Source organism: Polypterus senegalus, chromosome 2, assembly GCF_016835505.1.
Source record: "Polypterus senegalus isolate Bchr_013 chromosome 2, ASM1683550v1, whole genome shotgun sequence".
NCBI classification, from domain to species: domain Eukaryota; kingdom Metazoa; phylum Chordata; class Cladistia; order Polypteriformes; family Polypteridae; genus Polypterus; species Polypterus senegalus.
In genome coordinates, this window is record NC_053155.1 from 311,611,544 (window position 1) to 311,634,674 (window position 23,131).

The following is a 23,131-nucleotide window of genomic DNA, read 5'->3' on the forward strand; positions in this document are numbered from 1 at the left end:
GGCCTCCATATCACAAGCAGTCTATTGAATTATTAAATGATGTACCGAGACAATTATATTACTAGGCTGAAGGAAAAACGTGTCAAGAGTGTTAGAGATTTAAAATAAGGAAGGGAATAAAAAATTGAGTTGGGGTAGTGGTGGATTTAAAGTTTGGAATGGAAGACAAAAGTGAATAACAAAGGCTATTTTAAAACAAGTTCTTCCATGAAGGGTGGAGTGGTGGCTCTGATGCTAGGGATTTGCACTGGCTATCGGAAGGTTGCTGGTTTGAATCCCATAAATGGCAAAAGTAACTACTTCGTGGACTCTTGAACAAGGCCCTTAACCTGCAATTGCTCTGTCCTGGTGTATGACGTTAATCTGCAACCAGCCCTGTATGTAGGCCCTCCAACCTGCAGGGAAAAGCCTGGGGGTTGGTGGCAGAATTGGCACTCCAGCCACCATAAAAACCTCACACTGGTTGCATTGCACCTGAACTAGTGCAGTGCTGAGGTGTCACCCGTTGCATGGCTAAACTCGGGTCCTAATCTGGGGTTCTGAGGTGGTTTGCTGTGTGGTGGGTGCAGCAATACGCTGTATCAGTGTGTGCTCATAACCTTTCTCTATCTCTCTTCCATTAAGGGTGGAGTGGTGGCTCTGAGGCTAGGTATTTGCACTGGCTATCGGAAGGTTGCTGGTTTGAATCCCGTAAATGCCAAAAGTAACTCTACTTTGTTGGACCCTTGAGCCAAGCTCTTAACCTGCAATTGCTCCGTCCTGGTGTATGACGTTAATCTGCATCCAGCCCTGGATGTAAGCCCTCCAAACTGCAGGGAAAAGCCTGGGGGTTGGTGGCAGAATTGGCACTCCAGCCACCATAAAAAAAACTCACACTGTTCCACTCCGTCTGAACTCGTGGGGTGCTGAGGTGTCATCCGTTGCATGGCTGGCACTCGGGTCCTAATCATGGGATCCTGAGTTGGTTCATCATGTGGTGAGTGTGGCAATGCGCTGTATCAGTGCGTGCTCCTAACCTCCTCTCTCTCTTCTAGGGGGCACAACAGTCTAAAAGTCATTAGTTTGTGAAACCTTCGAAATGTTTATTTCTTGACACACTACTTATACTGATGCTATATGATTAACATAGTCTTTTAGGTTAAATGTTCTTAACAAGAATTTTACATACTTCTTGTGTTTAATGCTCATATTTATCTCCACATTTCCCAAAGAAAATGAAAGAACTATGCCATTTTTAGGAAAATTAAAATCTAGTGTTATTGGTAAGTATCAATTTTAAGATATTAAAATTACTTCAATACTCAATTTTCATGGTATGGATTCTAAAGCCCTTATTACAAATAGACTCCCTGTTTGTCATGGCTTGAGTTACACCACCTTTTCTATCCATTCACAAGTGTTAATAAGATAGCAATTTTAGTAGCAAATGATAGCGAAAAAATCACAAGGTACATACAAGCCTGTATTCAAGAATTGGTAGGACTCCATCACTCCCTTGATTTTAAACCCTTGTTGCAATGTCTGCTGCTGCTTACTCTTATGTTTTACAAATGACTGAACCACTTGACGCATTTGAAGTTAAAGAGTAACATTTTTATGATTTGTTTCCATCAATGTAAAGATTTGAATGCATTGCTTTTTATTTAAAAAATATCGAGTTACACTGTAATATTAGTGGTGCTACAGATCACTGTTGATCCGTGATCCGAACCGATTCCTGTCCACGGTTCGGTATGCACGTGATCCGAAGATCCGAGAAAAAAAAAGTTCCACTTTATTGTGTCTCTTGCGCACTCTCTCAACTTCACTCACGCATTTTCACTCGACTATTGTCCGGTTTGCCGCTTCATACGCGTGGTCATGGGCAGCGGTAGCAGTTTAAGAAGAGGAGCATAACAAACCTCCAGCATCATTTAAAAAAAAAGTTTTAATCAATAATGTAACTTTCCCTGCAGCGTCAATATGCAGCACCAACAGGGGCAGACACATCTCCTCCTCAAAAGAAGTCGGCAATGGCGGAGCTTTTTGGCCAGACCTTTGCACAGAAGGACATGGTCAGCAAGGCTTTTGCTGACACCATCAAAGAGAAGGTGGTATCCTATGAGGCAGCAAGTGGCATTCCAGTCGATGGTGACCAACTGACTTGGTAGAAAAGCAATGAATGTAAATAACCTCACCTTGCCACAATGGCAAGACTCCATCTTGCTGTGCCTGGCACTTCAGTGCCTAGCGAGAGGGTGTTCTCAACAGCAGGGGACACAGTTACAGAAAAGAGATCTACACTTTCCCCAGAAAATATAGACATCCTCATGTATTTGAAAAAAAAAATGAATACAAAATGAAAAAATTATAAGCTCAGGTCTGCTTTGCTTTCTTCCTTTTTGATGATGTGGACATAAGCTAGTTTTTATTTCTCTCTCCACGTTCAAAGTAAGAAGCAATGATGCCTTAAATTGCATTTAAAGTTGCTTTTTTATTGTGTCCACATTAAAGGAAATAGTTATCATGTCCTATATTGCACCTTAATTTTTATTTATATAATTGAGTGGAATGAGTCTTGAGTTGAATGTTTTTTAATAGGCAAAAAATACTAAATAAATGGAGAGTTAAATCTGTCTTTTTTTTTTTGCCGATCCGTGACTTAAAACCGTGATCCGGTCCGAACCGTGAGTTTTTTGATCCGTTGCACCACTAGACTTATTTGGTTATTGAAAATGGCATTGAATTTCATCCCTTTTCTTACTATCGTATTGAAGTTTGAAATTTTGCTAATGTGACAACTCTAGAGATATCGTATCAACCCATCCATTAGTGTAAGACCATACAATAGAAAAAGTGGGCTCAGAAAGTAATGGATGCACGGAAATTTAAAAAAGTATTATATTTAAAGATTGTAGGAAATATAAATCTTGCATGTAAAGGATTAACTATTTGTAAGAAAAATGATGATGTACATAATGGGATGAGGTGCAGGAATAATGAACATGACAAACATTCATTCAGTCATTCATTATCTAACCCGCTGAATCCGAATAGGGTCACGGGGGTGCGCTGGAGCCAATCCCAGCCAACACAGGGCACAAGGCAGGAGCCAATCCTGGGCAGGGTGCCAACCCACCACAGAACATGACAAACAGATAAATTAAACTCTTCACTAGGTATAATTCAAAATATTTTCTTTATAAAATGCAGTAGCTCTTGCTCTTAGCTTATCCAGCCTTGACCTGTTTTCCATTTCAACCACAGGTCTACTTGTGCCCCACTACATTTAATTATTTTGTTATTTTCATGGCTATTAGAGTAGTGAATTACCATAAAATTTGACCTCTGTAACTTGAGTTCTATACCAGGAACTGTCAAATTTCAGTCAATCAATTCTTACCACAGCTGTAACAGAACTATCCATCCATCCTTCCATTGCTTAAATCTTTGAACTTGTTCTACCTTTTCATTACAGATTCAGAATGAGCAGCACACCTTTGAAGTCATCAGGCAGTATCTGTAGTCATAAAAAGTACGCCTGAAAAGTAATCTGAATTTCTGAAGTAATTGAGCAAACATTTTGCAGGTTTTATCTGCTGCTTGCAATATAAAGTAAATCATCTGCAGGTTTGTTTAGTCTTACTTTGAATGTTTAGGCTGTTTCAAGGGCCACTGAGTTGAAGGGAGGCAAAAGATGTCACATTTCATAGGAGAAAATCATTGCAATGTTCTATCATCATTTCCTTATGAATACAGTTTACCAAACTTGTTCTGGTGCATGTCATGTCAAGGCTATGAACTAGGTGTCATCTTAATTGGTGACATTCAATGAATGCAGTAAAGGTGAGTGCACCACATTAAACTGGTATCCTTTTCACAACTGCTTCTATTTTATGCCAGGATGGACTTCAGTATTAAAAATAGCAGCTGCCCTAGCACTGACCCCTTTGAGAAACCACTTTTAACAACAGCCAATTCTGGTAGGCTGCTTCATAATCCCCCTGAACTGTCACTTCTTTTAGTTTGATGCCCAACCTCTCGTGTGACACCATATAATTTTTTTTTGTGTCCATTGTTTCAGATACAACATTTGTAAATGAGCATCTGTATGGAAAAAAAAACACTTACAAATTCTGAATGGCATCAAGGGTCAGGCAATCAAGTCATGTAATATGGAAGACTCTGCCCTGTGTTCTTTAGACTTGCCATTAGAGTACCATCAGATGTAAAGTACAAAGGTTTTTTTTCATCAAGAACACAACTAAAAAGAACTTAGGATATTTTACACTCTTCTGAACCTTAGCGATTTATTGCCACTAAGCACACAAATGGGTGCTGCTGCAGTTGAGTAGTGTCTCAGAAGACTAATGATGGTACTGCAGGATTCTTTGGTAAAATATGTTGTGACTTCTTTTTATGGTACACGATTCTTCCACAGTCCCACTCATCTCTGAACTGCTTGTAGATTGAAGCTCTTTTACACACCTGCCTGTGCAATTTTTCAAATTGCTTCTCTTTTATGATGTGAGTTTTTCTTTTGTTTTCCAGACTACTGTCACTGTTAGGATTTTTATTTTAGCTAAAATGTAACATTATTGGCGATCACTGTTATTGAAAATTGCACACTGGCAATGACACTATGATGCCATTGACAGTAGCAAAGCTAGGTTACATTTAACTATTGCAATCAAAGAAACGCTAAATTAAATGATAATAAATTAAAATGAAATGCTCAATTTAGGATGCTTTTCCTTGCTCTAGATGTTGCACATTCAATTTCAACTGAAACTTCATTTTTCTTTAATTTTAACAAGTAAAATACCGAATAAATCATAAATCATTTTCAATGCCAGATTCATTTCAGACACAGCCTGGAATCTATCCCTGGGGATTTATTTCCAAAAGAAAAGTCTGCAGACAGCTGTTTCTCACGCTAAGGATCTCTGCTGAATCTTACTATGTAAAGCACAGAATTAAAAAAAAATAAGCCTTACAAAAAGCAAAATTAAAAGTTCTTCAGTTGACAGAGAGGCAACAGGTGTTGTGATGAGCTGCTCAAATCTTTGGGTTTTAGGCCTCCCAGCTGTTGTTCCTTCTCCTTCCACGAGACAGTAAACAATATGAACTGCAAAAAAGCTCCAAAGTCAAACATGAAATCAAGAAAGAAAAAGAGGACGGCTGCCCTTGAATAAGTCCAAGTTGGCGGACAAAAGGGGGATTTCCCGTTCTGTGTCTTAAGTGTGGCTGATGTGATTAAAAGGTTGTAAATCTAAAAGACACCCTCAGGTAACTCCACAATGTTAAAAGCAATTGTTGGAAACTCAATAGGTCACACAAATGCCTGCATCTGGGTTCTTAATGTGGCCTTGAACTGCTGAAGTGTCTGCCTTTTTGCTTCCTACAGCTGCATTCATTATTGAATACCAACTTCTTCTTTTATCAAATAAATCAAGAATGCATTTCATGGCATTAGCAGAAGTTACCTCTCTTGCCAATTTAAAGCCGACACATCTGCAAATTAATGTATGCTGTGATTTATTTGTTTAACCTGCAGTTATAGAACTTGAGGACAGGGAGGAGGAGGACGAAAATGAGAGAAAGAAAACAGATTGCAGTTGCCCCTAGTTTATATTGTTCCCCTAAACATTCTGGCAATCTTTCTATGTAATGTGTTACCGTGGCTGTCCGTTTGTCTGTCCAGGATTTTATGTCACTTGTAGCTCGCAAACCGCTTGACCTATTGACCTGAAATATGGTACACATATACTGCGTGACGTCTACTATCCGCTTTTGGGATGATGATTGACCTCCAAAGTTATTCCTCTTTTTATTTTGTTTTATTGTAGAATCAACTCTCGGCAGCAGGGCGGCCATTTGGCGCATGCGTACGGGCGCCGTTCTCGTCCCTACCACCTTCACTAACGCTTCCCCTACCTCTTCATATCTTAAATCATTCTTGAGGCAGACTGAAGACTTAAGTGCCAGCTTAAGTGAAAAATTAAAGAAAACCTACTAAGTAATTGCAACACAAAAACTGACTTAATCAGTTTAAACGTGAAAAGATGCCAACGGAAGAAGAGAAGAAGCGGGCTGATAGGGAGGAGAAAAGAAGAGCTGCTCAGGAAGCAGCAAGCACATCAACCTCTGAGCAAACAAATGGTAAACGTACAGAGAAAGAGGATGAAAACTGTGAATGCTCAAGTCAAGTGTATTCACTGCATGTTATCGTGCAGAACGCCGTTACTGGTGGCTAAATAAATACCATAAGGTACTCATGCCATCTGGCTAAGAGGCGCAATGTAAGAGACGTGTACTTAGGGGCAGTTTCTCTTTCTGCCAAAGAGAACTTGAGATAAATAAATAAAATAGTTATTACACCTCAGTCTTGTGTCCTTGTGAAACGAGCAAGACAAGTAAGCACGTTTAAAATGTGGCATCCCCATGAACTAGAGCATCGGAATGAATTTCAATAAATGAATATAATTTATACATATAAGAAAATTTTATTCAAAGTCAAAACTATCAACTGAATATGATGTTCCTTGCTTTTCCTTCTACAAACATGAGTATAAGCAATTCTAAAAGTTTAAATTGATACACCTCTGTTTAACATTGTGGATTCTGCAATACACAATCTCATAATTACATATCTATTCTATTCATTCTTTTTCATAGTTATGGCTGGACACTTTTGTTTCCATCATTTAAATGAATAGTATTCCGACCAATCAGAAAGAGAAGCCTTTCCCTCATTAATTTGGCTCTACCTCAATTTCAAGAAGAGGAGCGAACTGATGCCAGGGTTGGGCGATGTATAAAACTGTCTCTTCAAGCATCACAATTGACAATGTTATTGCTGGGGGGTGGGAGTTAAAAGGGGTATACCATGCAATGTGACAAGGTACAAAAATACTTTGTTTAACATAGAAAAGTCCATGAATGGGTGGCTAGGAACATATTAACCTTGCCTATTTGGCAATATTTTGGTTTTAAAGCAAATGACCATGATGAGCTATATGATTTAACCAAAATGATTTATTTGCTCAGCAGTTAGAATGTTGCTGTTGCAAAAGATTCACAAATGATGAACTTGCATTTGTGCATAAACCATCAAATGAACAATGCAAGCTTAGCTAGTCGTGTTCGACTGGGATTGCCTTTAAGACAAGTCCTTATGCTTATTTTGCCTTGTTTGTTATTTTTGCCATTTTTGTTCTTATTCTGTTTACAAAAATAAACTCTTCCTTTATATAAATCATTTGTGTACCGGTACTTGATTATCTAGCCAAATGTTTTTTTTATGTTTTTCCTTTCCTTTAAGATGCATTTTGTATATATTTTAGAATATTTAAAGTTATCTGTAGTTTAAAACCCTATTCCCCATTTCTAGGGCCTGGACAGCCTCTGGAGTTGGCATATCAGGCTGCCATTGGTAAAGTTTTTTTCTAAACAGGTTAGAGAGAGCACTTGCCTGTTAATGCGTGTTTTTCAAAGCCTCGCACCATTTTTACATGCGCTTGAATTGGACAGAGGTTGACAGTAATCACTCCAATGGAGGGCCTTTGTTTTTTTGTTTTTTTTTGCATTTTCTGAATCCAAAGTAGATCATGAACTTTGAAAACGCCACATTCCAATTTTGGCTTGTGGTAGGTGGACGCTGACTGCCCTAGTAAAGCTATCTGTAGACATACCAGTGAAGGGCCCGGCCTCCTTGTGGGTCTTACAGCCTTTTCGCCATGTTCAGGTCACAGTTTTACAACATTGTCACTGTATTTACCTGCTGTTACAGTGCACTGAAATTGGAATTATGTAGCTGCATTGACACACTTCACAACAGAAGTACAAGCAATAAAATTAAATTTTAAAAAAACAAGAAGGAGATTAGAGGGGGAAATGGATGGAAACAAAACATGTAAGAACCAAGTTTCTTATATGTGATAGCTTGTCCATGTCTCTCTTTTGTAGATCAAAGATTCAAGCTGCTCATTCTAAAACCTGCTGAAGAACATTTTTGTCTGTAAACTTCAAGCTCAATAAAGTATGGTTTCTGGAGGCAATGACACCCATGTGTCTACATCAAGAGTGATTTCCAGGATCAGGATTTGACCCTGCAAAGTTAAGACATGCCTTTTTGTGTGATTTTACTCAGAACCATCACAAATGCCTAACGTTTCTTTTAAAAGGACCATTATCCAATGTCCATAACTATTCTGGGGTAGCTTGTCCTGTTCTACTGCAGTATAGCCTTCCTTTTTGTCTTTCCCAGCTTTTGTCCATCTGAAAGAAAGAGCCATAGGTGGCCAGAATCCAGGTCTCCAGCACATCTCTCTTCATTTAACCTCAATATAATGCTACTAATTCTGAAGAATCTATTTATACTGTGTCAAAGATGTTGTTATACTCTCAAATGGCGGCATCTTAAATAAAGCTACTGTCTTTCACATTCTGGTGCCTGCTTCCCCTTTGGGTCACTGATTTACAATGAACAATGATATAGCAATTTTAAGAGAGAAGTCATTTAAACAGGAACATTTTAATTGTTCTCTAAAGTGTATAGCTTTATGTGATTTATCACATAAAGTTTTACAACAGGCTTTGTAACAGTTAGTGCTAACTTATCCCCCATCTGCCCCACAGTCTCAAAACTCTGCATCCAAAGCATTTTTCCTGTCTCATTCTTTTGTCTTTTCTGCTTGCACTGCAATGCTATCTTTTCCCATCTACAGTATATGCTAGACAGTTCCACTGACCATGTGGAAGCACCACATATCTTCAGCATTGTTGTTTCACATAGGGCCCTTACAAAAAAGATCACTTAAAGCTCTTTTCTAACTTTCTCTGTGATGTGACAGATAATATAAAATTCCCAAGAGTTGCTAGAATGATAAATAGTCAATTGTGCTTGTAAAATACTGCTGGTGGAAATATACAGTATATACAGTATAAGCAGCACCCTGCTATTGCAATTTGAAACAAGAGCATTGCTGTCACGTGGGATCACACCTGCTCATCTCCCTCAGATACTATTACTAAGTGAATTGCCTTCTTGTGCCGACAACTGAAATACCAAGCTGAACAATGTTTCTCTTTCTTTTTTTAAATACTGCAATAAAACCCCCTAAACGCTGACTAAGACTACAGCTACTTTAAATAAATATGTAGAAAAACAGAGCAGTCAATACTGTTTCATTTTTGTGTGTTATATGTTGAACTATGTTGAAGTTAGAAGGCTTACAAATAGATATTCCTGTTAAGATGAATAAAGAGTCTACGTCTAAGTAGGTACTAAGAATAGGCTGCATGACCAATAATTATTCTGATTGGATGAAAAAAGCAACGCTCTTTCAGTGCAATTTACCCAACCCATCAGACAAGCAGAGTTCACACAAAACAAACTGAGGCTTTTTTCACATGTGATTTTGTTATTACTGAGAATGCCCTTAAGTTTCTACAAATATATGTGCAATTTCTCTGCCATAATGAGAAAAACGCATAACAGCTACTCTCTATGTAGTCTGCAAAATGATTATAAAGTACTTGTCAAGAATCAATAGTATACTAAGGTAATTTAGAGAACTGTTTAATATTTCTAGCTGAAATATAGTATAGTTATTGTTTCACAGACAGTGAGGACAGACAGCATTCCTTGAGATCTCTATAACCTTTGTGTCATGATCAGGGATATTTCAGCTTTGCCCTTATTCATGCCTTTGTAAGTAAAAAGACTCACTCAAGATCACACGTACTGAACATCCAGTATATACTTTTGATTTGCTATTGTACCTTTCATCAGAGTACACCTTAGCCAGTGGTAAGAAGTAACCAGTAATCAATATATAACTATAGTCTATTAGCCTAATTGTTTTATACATACACAGTATATTCCCAACTTACATAGACTAAATATACATATGCAGAATACTATATAGTTCTACATAAATTTATTAACACCCTGACCAATTTAACAACATCCTTTAAAACAGATGGATACAAGAACTTTTTTTTTAGTTTTGCTTGCAACTTAAAAGAACAGAGTAAAAAGCACAATTAAAAAGCTTACCCTATTTATGCTGAAAGCAAAAATCAATTACAGTACACAAAATTACCAAGAACTGGTATATAGAGGGGCATTGAAAAGTATATGTTCCTCTAAAGACATCTTGTAAGAATCAATTAGCGTTTCACATCATTTTTTGAAAGACTCATTTTGTCATCTGTAAACAATTGAATTTTGTTTATCCTGGTCAGAGAATATCTTCTCAGAATACGAGATATTTTAAACAGTATGTTTGCAATGTTCAGTCTGGCCCTTTCGTATCTTTCAATAATGCGGTCATTCTGAGCCTCCCACCCAAAAAAATCTTTCTCACTTACTGTCCCATAGAGAGTGAGGGCCGAAACCATTACTTGAGATCTCTACAACCGTTGTGTCACGATTTGGGGTTTTGAAACATACAGATTTTAACTTTTCCATATTTCTGTGCATCTGTTCATTGTCAACTTGTGAATAATTTAGATTCTAGTTTTTACTGCAACTCTCTCCATTTTGTGAGTTTTTGCATAGCGGCAGTCACTGTACCTTTTTCCTGTTACACTGCATGGGGGTTATGTGACATAATGTGTTACTGCTTCCTTCCTATATAAGATAGCAATCATGAATAATCCACTGCATCCACTTAACAGTGTCATCTCCAGGCAGAGGAGTAGCTTCAGTGACAGACTTTTGTCACCATCCTGCTCCACTGACAGACTGAGGAGATCGTTCCTCCCCCACACTATGCGACTCTTCAATTCCACCCGGGGGAGTAAATGCAGAACATTAATTTTATTTTAATTTTTTCATTTTATTACTATTTAATTTAATATTGTTTCTTTGTATCAGTATACTGCTGCTGGATTATGTGAATTTCCCCTTGGGATTAATAAAGTATCTATCTATCTATCTAGAAGTGTGCAACTCTAGCCTCCACTTTTCTGAATATTGTGACCAATGTTTGTGCTTTTTTGTTTCGCTATTCACGACCATTTTTAAGGAGTTAGGACACTGTTTCTAATTTTTGGCTTGTGCCTTAGAATTTACTTATTTGGTTTAACAGTCTTATTGGCTTTTGAGCTTGGTCCATTTATGATAATGACTCTCTTTTTTTTCTGGTCTTTGTGTCAAAATTCTGTGTTTGTGATTTTTCAATCATACCTGGGTGACCTTACACATTATATTGAACCTCTGAATCAAAAATGTTAAGTTTCCGAAAGGTGCAAATGTATACCTGAGTTGTTTCTCTACAATTTTATTTGTTACGTGAATTTGTACTGCTTGTTTGAGATCTCCCACCAGCCAAAACTATGCATGTAACTGTGTATGTATAACTGCATTCCATACAAGGAACAGTAATGTCCCTATATCAGGGGTCTCCAACACGTCACTCGTGAGCTACCGGTAGCTTGCAACCCCTTTCCAAGTAGCTTGCCAAAGGGTTAATGAATCCTACATAAATTTGAAAACTTGATTAGTCAAATTAGGGGTGGGCAATCTTTCCAAAAAATTATATCACGATCCACAGTCTGAATTGCAATCTATCCTTTCAATGTGGTATACACTTATGAGAATATCCGTACTCTCATGAAGACCTAAGTAACACTTTATTTAAAATATCAAACAAAGTTGAATTCAATTGTTCGCTCGTTTGGCAGCTAAGCGGAGTTATGGAACATGCTTCGAAGCTGGCGAGTGAGAGAGGAGTATCCTGTGCAAATAAATCGGTACCACAAGCGAACTATGATACAATGCGAAATGGGTGAAGTCGCAAAATCAACTGTAATATTCAAGCAAATTATTGAAAAAAAAGATCTAAATCCATTAAGTAGTTCTCTTGTGAAAAGCGGACAGACGTTTGATTAGATATATTATATATTAGTAAACCTTCAAAATGATGTGCAGTTAAAGTCTCAACAGCATTCTCAGCATTTCTGGAGCTTAGTAGAGCCAGATAACTAGAAGAATCTTCACCAAGCAGCTCTGAAAATGCCTGCTTTGTTTGGGTCTACAGTACACACCTATGTGAGCCTGCCTTTTCTGACAGTTCAGAACAAGACTGACATGTGAACATTTAAATGACTCGATAAGACGAACCTAAGTGGGACACTCCACCATACACCTCTCCTGTTGACTCCATGCAGTGCCAGTCATCTGTCTAACTAAAAAACACATCACACATGCAACTGAACATGCGAATACTTTTGTGAAGTGAAACAGTGACATGGAACAAAATGACAAATGAATAAGTCATATCTGTGTATTTGGAATTGCATTGTTTTTTGGTTTTTTTTTTTGACAGCATTCATGTTTTAATTCAATAGTGTGAGATACACTAGAAAATGCATACAGACATACAAAATGCACTTGCAGGAGAACTAAATATTTTTTGTGATGTTTTAATGCAAAATGTGAATTGTGAACGCCAACATTTAGTAAATGTTCAGGCAATACGAGCTTATTCAGTTTGTTTGGGTTAAAATAAGCTATGAGAATAAACGTTAGAAAACATGAGTAGCTCTTGGCCATTTTCATTTTGTAAAAGTAGCTCTCAGGGGAAAAAAGGTTGGAGACCCCTGCCGTATATACCAATACACCTATAGGTTTATGAATATACAGTGCAAAGTATTCACAGCGCATCACTTTTTCCACATTTTGTTATGTTACAGCCTTATTCCAAAATGGATTAAATTCATTTTTTTCCTCAGAATTCTACACACAACACCCCATAATGACAATGTGAAAAAAGTTTACTTGAGATTTTTGCAAATTTATTAAAAATAAAAAATGAGAGCTTGGGATTAATAAAGTATCTATCTATCTATCTATCTATCTATCTATCTATCTATCTATCTAATACAATTTTGACTACTGTAAAAATCAGTTATTTGGTGAAGTCATTAGTACAGTAAAGACACCCATTTGTGATCATATTAATGTATATCTCCCCTTGTTCTTTTTGGTTTTCAAGACACTGAAGCAAAAATCTGTATATACCTAGAAATTTCCAGTTCAGATATAAACATACTTAACACATTGCAATAGAAACAATCAACATAAAGATATCCATTAGCAGTGATGCAAACCATATACTTTTAAGGAAATCCTCTATGTAAGTTGGGATCCGACACTCCACTTACTAACTTTATTGTGATTTTGAGAGGATTAGGGTTTCAGAGGAAATGTTTATACCAGTAACATCAGCTGTAAGGCCTGAACCAGTTCATTGCTGAGGAAATTCGCAAATACACCAGTGCTAACTGTATGGCTTATGAAGACATGGGAACAATAATTAAATATTATATTAGTAAAGTTAGAATGCAGATAGAGAGAAATACTGCACATAATGCAAAAGATGACCTAAACAGACTCTTTCAGTATTTTGTTAGTAAAATAATTTTTAAAGAGTTGAAGTGTATTTTGAATAGTAAATTCAAACTCAAACATACAGGCAGCAAAACAGCAAATACCATTTTCTTAAGTTTTTGTATACAAGGCAGTTGATAATCTCCAAGCAAATACAGAGTTTATTGAGAAGGTGCTCAGTGATTTAGAAATAATACAGTTAAAAGCTCTGTTTAAAATAAAAAGATTGCTTAAGGATGTTAATGAATACTTATACTGTATAAACCAAGGAAATTCTGACAGATTGGAAGCTAGTAAATGCATCACATGTACATTAAATGAAGCAAATATTAAGGAAAAGATCAGGAATCACATGGCAAAAACATATGTATTAATAAACAGTCAATTTTGGGCTTAGACTAGGAAGATTACATTTCACTATTATGCAGGAAATCTGTAAGAAAGCAACACAGAGGTGCAATTGATATTATTTATCTCTATTTTCAGAAAGTTTTGTAAAAAGTTCCACTTGAAGAACTTGTTATGAAAAATAAAATAACTGGGAGTTCAAGGCCCAGTGTGTAGATGAGTGAAAAACTGGATTAAACATAGGAGCAAGGGGTTCCAGTAACTTTTTCAGAATTAGGTAATGTAAAAGTTGGAGTCCCTCAAGGACCTGTTCTGGGGCTGCTGCTCTTTCAAATGCATATCTACATAAATATTAGGGATGCTCCAATCAGGTGTTTTAAGGGCTATACCGATCACAGATTTCTTGTTACTTTATTGGCCATTTCTGATACCTGATTCATATGTTTTTTTCCTTTATCCCTTTAAAAATCTTTTTACACTAAGCTTCTCCATAACCAGACACATTGAAGCCTTATTTCCTATATTAAAGTGCATTTTTTTATAATTAAACTATAGACCACAGGTGTTATCTGTTCATTTTGTTATTTACAAAATGAAATTCTGTAGACTTCTTGTTAGTGTGAATATAAAAATACTAAAATAAATAAAATTTCCTTAAAATACATACAAATAAAATATATACAAAAATATTTATCCATATGCATATGGCATAAAAGAAAATGCTTACTATTAATTACAAGCTGTCAATCGGAAACAAGGCTGAATTAAAAAAAGTAATTTTCACCATTTCTCGAACAACAAAAATTTTAGTTTATATTGGCAATAAACACTGCTTAAAAGTAAATATAAATGCACTTATAGATTTTAGTCATGTTAAATAATTAATTGCACTACAGATTTTTTGCTGTTAAAATATACATTTACTCTATTTATACGGATGTGTTTTTTTCTTCAGCGTATCAGCTAGACATTCGTAATTCTTGAGGTGTTAATTATAAATAATGGATTACCATTTTAATTATATAGTACTTATTTCTTTCCAAAGCTTATGCCCACATAAAAAAGTCTGAAATGTACCAAACATTCATAAATTATCAAGAAGACACAAGACTAACATGCTTACCATGTTTATAAGTAAAAGATGCATTTTGCTGTTAAGCTAACAAGCCTATTGTTTACTAACCAGCAATTTTCTTTATCTTTTCTTTTTCTATTAAAAATGTAAGCACATTGTTCATAAACAGAAGCGGTGTCTGTTTTATTTTAAAAGACAAAATAAAAAGGTCTGAATTCATTAAAGTATGTTTTCTTGCTGTTTGTGTAAATGGACAGGATGACTTCTCTAATTCCTTTTTCTTAGTTTATTAGTCCACTTTCTTTAACATAAACGCTAATATTTCAATCACCTATTACTCTCTGCTATATGAAAGGGTCCATACAGCTAATACAAGCCTTGACTTTTTGCTCTTTATTTACGCTACAGGAAGTTTGCTGCAAAAATAAATAAATAAATAAGAAAAATGACAGCACTGGATTAACTACCATAATATCTCGTGTAAAAGACCACTGCAACTAAACTACCGTAAAACTTAGAAAAGCAGAGGCTGAAGCAACTGGCTTTGGTGATTGGCCAAGTTACCGATCACCAATCGAGAATTTTTTTGTGAAAATCGTCTGATTTAGATTGGTGGCCAATCAATTGGTGTATCCCTAATAAATATATATGAATGATCTTGATAAGAATGCATATAACATGCTGGGTAAGTCTGTAGATGATACAAAACTAAGTGGAACTCCAAATTATCTGCCCATTCTTTACAAATGGGTCTATACACTATTCGGACATAACAGCTGATTACATTTCTTCTCCTTCTTTCGGCTGCTCCCATTAGGGGTTACCACAGCGAATCATCTTTTTCCACACAACAGCTGATTAAATTTAATGTACGTAAATACAAAATATACATAGAAAGTAAAAATGTTAGATTTGAATATGTGATGGTAGGCTTGAAACTTGAAAGTACAATTAATGAGAAAAAAAGGGTCATAGTGTACTTGTTACTATCTACTGTGCATCTGCATAGTGCATAGAAGTGATACAAAGTTAGTACCCATAGTAGGAAGAAAAACACATCAGGGTTAAAGTCCAGAGGTGAGCAACAAGGCTGATCTCAGAACTAAGAACTTATGAGCTATGAGGAAAGACTAGAGAAGATGGACCTTTTCAGTTTAAGCAAACAGAGAATAAGAGGTGACATGATGAAGTATTCAAATTATAAAAAAGACACAGGTGGAAACTGGCAAAGGGTAAATTTCACACAAATGTTAGAACATTTTCCTTCACACAGAGAACTATAGATATATAGAATAAGTTCCCAAGTTGTGTGATAGATAGTGGAACTTTAGAAACCCTCAAAGCTCAACTCAGTTTTATTTTGGAGAATTAAGTGAATTGAATTAAAAGGTTCCATGGGCCGAACGGCCTCTTTATGTTGAAATGGTTCTAAAATTATTTTAAATTGTTCAATGATTTCAGATGTATTCATAACAATATGAGTTGTCAAATAATGCGATATTTATACCTATGAGACCTCTGAAGAAAACACAGTACTAGGAGAAAAATTCAGACTTAGTACAGGAAAGCAACTTCCAAATTCAATGACTGGATCAGGATACAAACCTGAAGATGTTAGTGAACAGTTCTAACCATTGTGCCACCATGTAATATTATCTGGCAACTGTAAACTGGCCCAGTGTGAGAGTGGGTGGTGAGTGTCCACTGTGAAAGACTGACATTTTGTGTAAGGTTGAGTCTTTCTTTGCAACAAGTGCAGTCACACAGAGGCAGGTTCTCACTAACTTTATTACACAAATCCATTCACTCTCTCACTCTACCAGTTGTCAGGTAATATTTAATATAGAGGACCTATATTGACAGGTTAAGATATGGTAACCTTGAGAAAGTTAACTAGGTACAGTTGGCCTCAGCAAAGTAAAAGAAAAACATCAAGTCCATAATAGTTCTAAATAAATCCAGTCAGACTCTCCAGTGATATGGAACATCCTAGATTCAGGCCTAAAGGTGGTTTTTGCCTGTTGTCTTCACTCCTCACCTGAAGTTATGTGAGTTTTGTGTAATGTAAGTGAGATAAGTGGGGTGGCTGGGACAGACTTGTTAGACCTAGGCAATGGGAACTAGATTTTGCAATGCAGAATTTTAACTTTCCTGAAATTGAAGGAGTCAGAACTCAAGTGGGTGATTCAGCAATACCAGATCTTTTTCCCTGAACAGAGATCTGAATGGTTTTGCAAGACTGACAATCATGTCCACATCAACTTTGTGAAAATGGAAATGGCTACATCATTGCATTTTCTGGAAGGTGCTACAAAATGACGAGCCCCCTTATATTTGTGAAACAAGAGCTATGTGTAGACATTTAGCTTTAAAGAACAAGTTCACCATCTTTTTAAATTAAAGTTATTTTTTCATATATTTATTTTGCTCCATGCCTTCCATATGTCAAAAGTATGTTTATGACAACAAAACAAATTTGGAAATATTTATTTTCTTCACAAATGTTTGCCACTGTCATTCAAGAAGGAAGGATGGGTGTTCTCTTTTCTGTATACAATGGCTAGTAGGTGTAGTGTTCATACAAACAGCAGCCTATGTTAAATATATTATGAAGCTAACAGGAAGAGATATGTGATAGAATATAATACAGAAGTAAAACATACAGTGCATCCGGAAAGTATTCACAGCGCATCACTTTTTCCACATTTTGTTATGTTTCAGCCTTGTTCCAAAATTGATTAAATTCATTTTTTTCTCAGAATTCTACACACAACACCCCATAATGACAACGTGAAAAACGTTTACTTGAGGTTTTTGCAAATTTATTAAAAATAAAAAAATTGAGAAATCCCATGTACATAAATATTCACAGCCTTTGCTCAATACTTTGTCGATGCACCTTTGGCAGGAATTATACCCTCAAGTCTTTTTGAATATGATGCCGCAAGCTTGGCACACCTATCCTTGGCCAGTTTCGCCCACTCCTCTTTGCAGCACCTCTCAAGCTCCATCAAGTTGGATGGGAAGTGTCGGTGCACAGCCATTTTAAGATCAGAGATCCAGAGATGTTCAATCGGATTCAAGTCTGGGTTCTAGTTGGGCCACTCAAGGATATTCACAGAGTTCTCCTGAAGCCACTCCTTTGATATCTTGGCTTGTATGCTTAGGGTCGTTGTCCTGCTGAAAGATGAACCGTCGCCCCAGTCTGAGGTCAAGAGCGCTCTGGAGCAGGTTTTCATCCAGGATGTCTCTGTACATTGCTGCAGTCACCTTTCCCTTTATCCTGACTAGTCTGCCAGTTCCATCCCCACAGCATGATGCTGCCACCACCATGCTTCACTGTAGTGATGGTACTGGCCTGGTGATGAGCGGTGCCTGGTTTCCTCCAAATGTGACGCCTGGCATTCACACCAAAGAGTTCAATCTTTGTCTCATCAGACCAGAGAATTTTATTTCTCATAGTCTGAGAGTCCTTCAGGTGCCTTTTGGCAAACTCCAGGTGGGCTGCCATGTGCCTTTTACTAAGGAGTGGCTTCCGTCTGGCCACTCTACCATACAGGCCTGATTGGTGTATTGCTGCAGAGATGGTTGTCCTTCTGGAAGGTTCTCCTCTCTCCACAGAGGACCTCTGGAGCTCTGAAAGAGTGATCATCGGGTTCTTGGTCACCTCCCTGACTAAGGCCCTTCTCCCCTGATCGCTCAGTTTAAATGGCCGGCCAGCTCTAGGAAGAGTCCTGGTGGTTTCAAACTTCTTCCACTTACGGATGATGGCGGCCAATGTGCTCATTGGGACCTTGAAAGCAGCAGAAATGTTTCTGTAACCTTCCCCAGATTTGTGCCTCGAGGCAATCCTGTCTCGGAGGTCTACAGACAATTCCTTTGACTTCATGCTTGGTTTGTGCTCTGACATGAACTGTCAACTGTGGGACCTTCTATAGACAGGTGTGTGCCTTTCCAAATCATGTCCAATCAACTGAATTTACCACAGGTGGACTCCAATGAAGCTGCAGAAACATCTCAAGGATGATCAGGGGAAACAGGATGCACCTGAGCTCAGTTTGGAGCTTCATGGCAAAGGCTGTGAATACTTACTGTATGTACATGTGCTTTCTCAATTTTTTTATTTTTAATAAATTTGCAAAAACCTCAAGTAAACGTTTTTCACGTTGTCATTATGGGGTGTTGTGTGTAGAATTCTGAGGAAAAAAATGAATTTAATCCATTTTGGAATAAGGCTGTAACATAACAAAATGTGGAAAAAGTGATGTGCTGTGAATACTTTCCGTTTGCACTGTATGTCTGTACCTTTTTAGTATGACATTGCCCTTCACTTAAAATATTTCAAAAATTACCACACCTGGGATGTGAAAGAAAACTGAAAAATTGCAGTCTCTATAATTTGCATCAATCCCTTTAAAGTAATCACAATCCTTCAATATATGTATAGTTTGTAGCTACTACATGAGAGTTGTGAAACACCAGCACTACAGTAAGTAATGTGTTAAAGCTGTCTGTTTGGTCCTTCAGTCTTTGGTTGTATTTTAGTTTAATCTTTGATAACAAAAAACATCTTCAGAGCTCAATGACTGATGACAGCTGGAAAAAATTCCTGTCAGTAAGACAAATGATGCTCTTCTGTAACAAATCACCCTCATCACTAGAAAAATCCATGTTTTGCATTGGGATAACTGTAAGTGCCCCTCCCTGCAGCAAAAGGCATTCATGTTTGAGAGTCATTATTTTACATTTCTCATACGTACCCTGCAAATTGTAAATTATCTACAGTTTTGTAGTTACAAATTTTCTTCTCTTTATGTTTTATTGTCTTTGATCTGCTGCAACTCCTTACTGGTGCATTCGACCTCATACAGGTAAAATTTACCAGTGAGGCTGAAAATGTCATCACTTCATTGTGTGACATATCAATGGCATAAAATGAGAATGTCTTAAATGTTTACAAAAAATAAAATAATGCTAAAATAATAAGGATATGCACATTTTCACTATATGTACAATCTTCAGATTTGAATCAATATGCAGCATTGTTCTCTTCTTTGAAATGAACAGATTGTGTATGTTTTAAAGACTTGGGTTTCATGTTTGATATGATATCCCATTTACCTCAGTTGTAAGACCTGCAGGAGATTCAGGGTTTTTTTTTGTAATCCAGCTTTACTTCCTATGCAAGTTTCTAGGGCAAATGAAAATATTCCTTGATTTTGAAAAAGTAACCTTCACTTCAAAAATACCAAACTTACTCCTTAAGTAGTTATTTTCTTGTGGTTATGGGACTCGACTAAAAGTGTTCAGTATGCCATCTCCTGTTCATGAGTGACAGAATAACCAGTTTGGGAATATAAACATTAAATCTCTGCTGCTTAATACATCATGTTATCCTCTTGGTCCAGTCAGGGAGTGATGTACTTTAACATCATTCTGGACAAAAATCTCGATGCTTATCAGACAACCTTGGGGTCACAATCACTCCTAACTCATTGACAGCTGTGTTTGTTGCACTCCTAGATGGACTTAAACTGGAGAAGGACAAATTGATTGTAATTGCCTATACCACACTACTAGCACATAGACTTATCCTAGAATCCCAGCCCACCTGTTATAAATCAGTGGGTAACTGACATTCTATACAATTTGAAACTGGAAACAATTAAGTTCTTACTTAGAGGATCTGTTTTGAGCTTTTTAAAAAAATTATTTAAAATTTAGAATAATCTTTTAAATTGGGGAAAAGGATCTCCCTTTTTTGTTTTTAAAGATTTGTTCTCATTGTTGGCTTTCGGTGAGGATTGAATTCTGGTTTGTTATAATTCTGTTTTGTTAAGTTTGACTTGATTGCATGTAATGTTATTTTCTTCAAATAAAATTAATTTTAAAATTTTAAAATAATAACAAAAAGAGAGTATCTATGTGTGTTGGTGGAGATGCAACAAATTTGTACAGAAGAAACAGTTTTAAAACTGTAATGACTATACTGGTGAAGCAAGAGACAAAGCTTTTGATTTACCAGCCACCCCATCATCACCTATGGACACAAGCTCTTGGCAGTGACAAAAAGAGTGAGAATGCAAGTACAAAAGGCAGGCATTAAGTTCCAGTACCGTGTTATGGGCTCCTCTTAGTGATCGCAAATCACAAAAGACTAACTCTTTTGATGAATAAAGAAAACCAAGCTGAAAGAGTTTGGGCATATATTGAGGATGTCCCTGGTTACCTCTTAAGGTTTATGTACCTGACACAGCCTATTGTGGGATTGACTCCAGTCTCACTGCAGGCCTAATTTTTCTTGTCTGGCCTTGGAATAAGCTGACATTATCCAGGAGGAGTTGGAGAATGTTGATGGGAAATAAGGTGGCCTGTTTTTTTATGCTAGGCATGTTGCAACTATGAAGCTCTCCAGAACTAATGGACGGAAACAGAAGTGAAGTATTTTGCTTTTAAGAAAATGGTTTCATGATGTTTTTATAGGATGTGAGGATGAAACTTACATTATACTCTAGGATCCTGCTATGCCACTTTAGGCAACATTACAAACCGAAGCCATGTTTCATTCAATACACTTATACGTACTTAACTTTCCATTTAAAACCTGAAAATTAAAACATAATATAGTTCAAATAAAATGAAGAATTGTTTATTGTTTATTTTTTAATATATTTTTACAAAATAACATTTAAAAATCTATTCTTAATCAGCTTCCTGGTGTATACCCTCTGTATGCTATGACCAATACCATGAATAGACTTTGTAAAGCAGCTGTAATCTACATAACTGGATGCAATCTCCCAAATATGTTTTGTTTTCTTTTTAGTTCCCAATAAAGTTTTGAAAGTGTAAACCTCTTCCTTTCTTGCCTTACTACATAACACACCCCAGCTCAGCTCAACTCTAGTATCTCAAATGATCTGTTCTTAGAAAAATAATCTAACTGGCTTCTCGTGTCTTCATCAGAATTACACAGTGGAGCAACAATAAAAGTATTGACCTTGTAATCAATTCTGTTTCAAGTTTAGTACTTTTTTTTGAATTGCTACTCTGTAGATTTAATAACTTCACATGAAATACAAAAAATTTTAAATGTCTACAAAAACATGATCATTTACCATATAATTACCAAAATGCTTTTGTTTCAGATCTCATCATATTGCAGGAAATGGGAAATCCCCAATCTAGATCCATACTTATAGTCTCTACCCACAAAAGTAATTAATTTCTATATTCTTTATTCAACATACTGTATAATGTATCAGCTGCATATAAAAGAAGAAAAAAAGAAAAGACCTATGATTTTCAAGGAGTGATAAATACTATGTGTAACAAATTCTTCTTGCAGCTTTGAGACCTGTATAAAACTAAGGTAAGATTCTATTCTTTCCCTTTTCCTTGTTTTATTTATTATGACTTTTGTTCACAGTTATCCATTCATTTTTTTAAACTTGCTAAATCCTGTTCATTGTCACTAGGGCTGGGACTGTCCAAGAAAAACAGGCAGGAAGCAGGAACGACACATGAACAGAAACCAGTATTTCTCTTTTACCATTTGTCAGACTTAAATCATTTCACTTACCAGCTTCTAACGCATGAATGACCATCAGAATGTTGTACTTACATTAACTTGTTAAGGCGTGTGAGTATATAACAATGAGTTTGAGAAGTTAGCCTTATATTCATATGGTCACAATTCAGTTTACCAGTACTTACTATACCATCATCATTTTATATTTGCCTGAAAATATTAACCAAGGCAACTTCTAAGATCTGGAATTTTACAGCTATTTACAGGTATTTTTTATAGTTACAGCAAAGGTAGGTTAAGCCACATGCTCAAGGTCAACAGTGAGCCACAGAAAGGAAAAGAAGTGGTAACTGTGTGGTTTAAACTACCAATTTGGTTATTTCTGGATTAACTTTAAGTTAAAATGATACTGGAATGTCAAGCAGTATTGAACTCTGGAGATTTGAGCCAGTGATAGTAAAAAACTGTGTGTCCATATTGCCCACATTGAGATATACTTTACAGTGCTGCTACCATTTTAATTGTTTTCTGAAATCACAGACTTTTAAATGCATACAGTATGCCTAAGGTAAGCTTAAACTCATGGAAAAACAGATTTTTTTCTGGAAAGTGGTACTATATGACAGTTTATACTAACAGACTTCAACAAAATAGCACAAATTACTTTGTCAACGTAATATCATTTGGCAGGAAAGTCATCCTAAACTCCTAATTCACACTTCACCTCTAATTTATTAACAAGAACCTGAGAAAAAGCATAAGCTAAACCACTTGGTGGTGGCAAAGTGACTGTATT

At 36.5% G+C, this 23,131-nt stretch overlaps 1 protein-coding gene across 2 annotated transcripts in view; it reads right to left on the minus strand.

Annotated features, from left to right (window-relative positions):
* Nucleotides 1–23,131, minus strand: part of col4a2 (collagen, type IV, alpha 2) — a 280,817-nt gene that overhangs the window by 255,948 nt on the left and 1,738 nt on the right. The window lies entirely within an intron of this gene.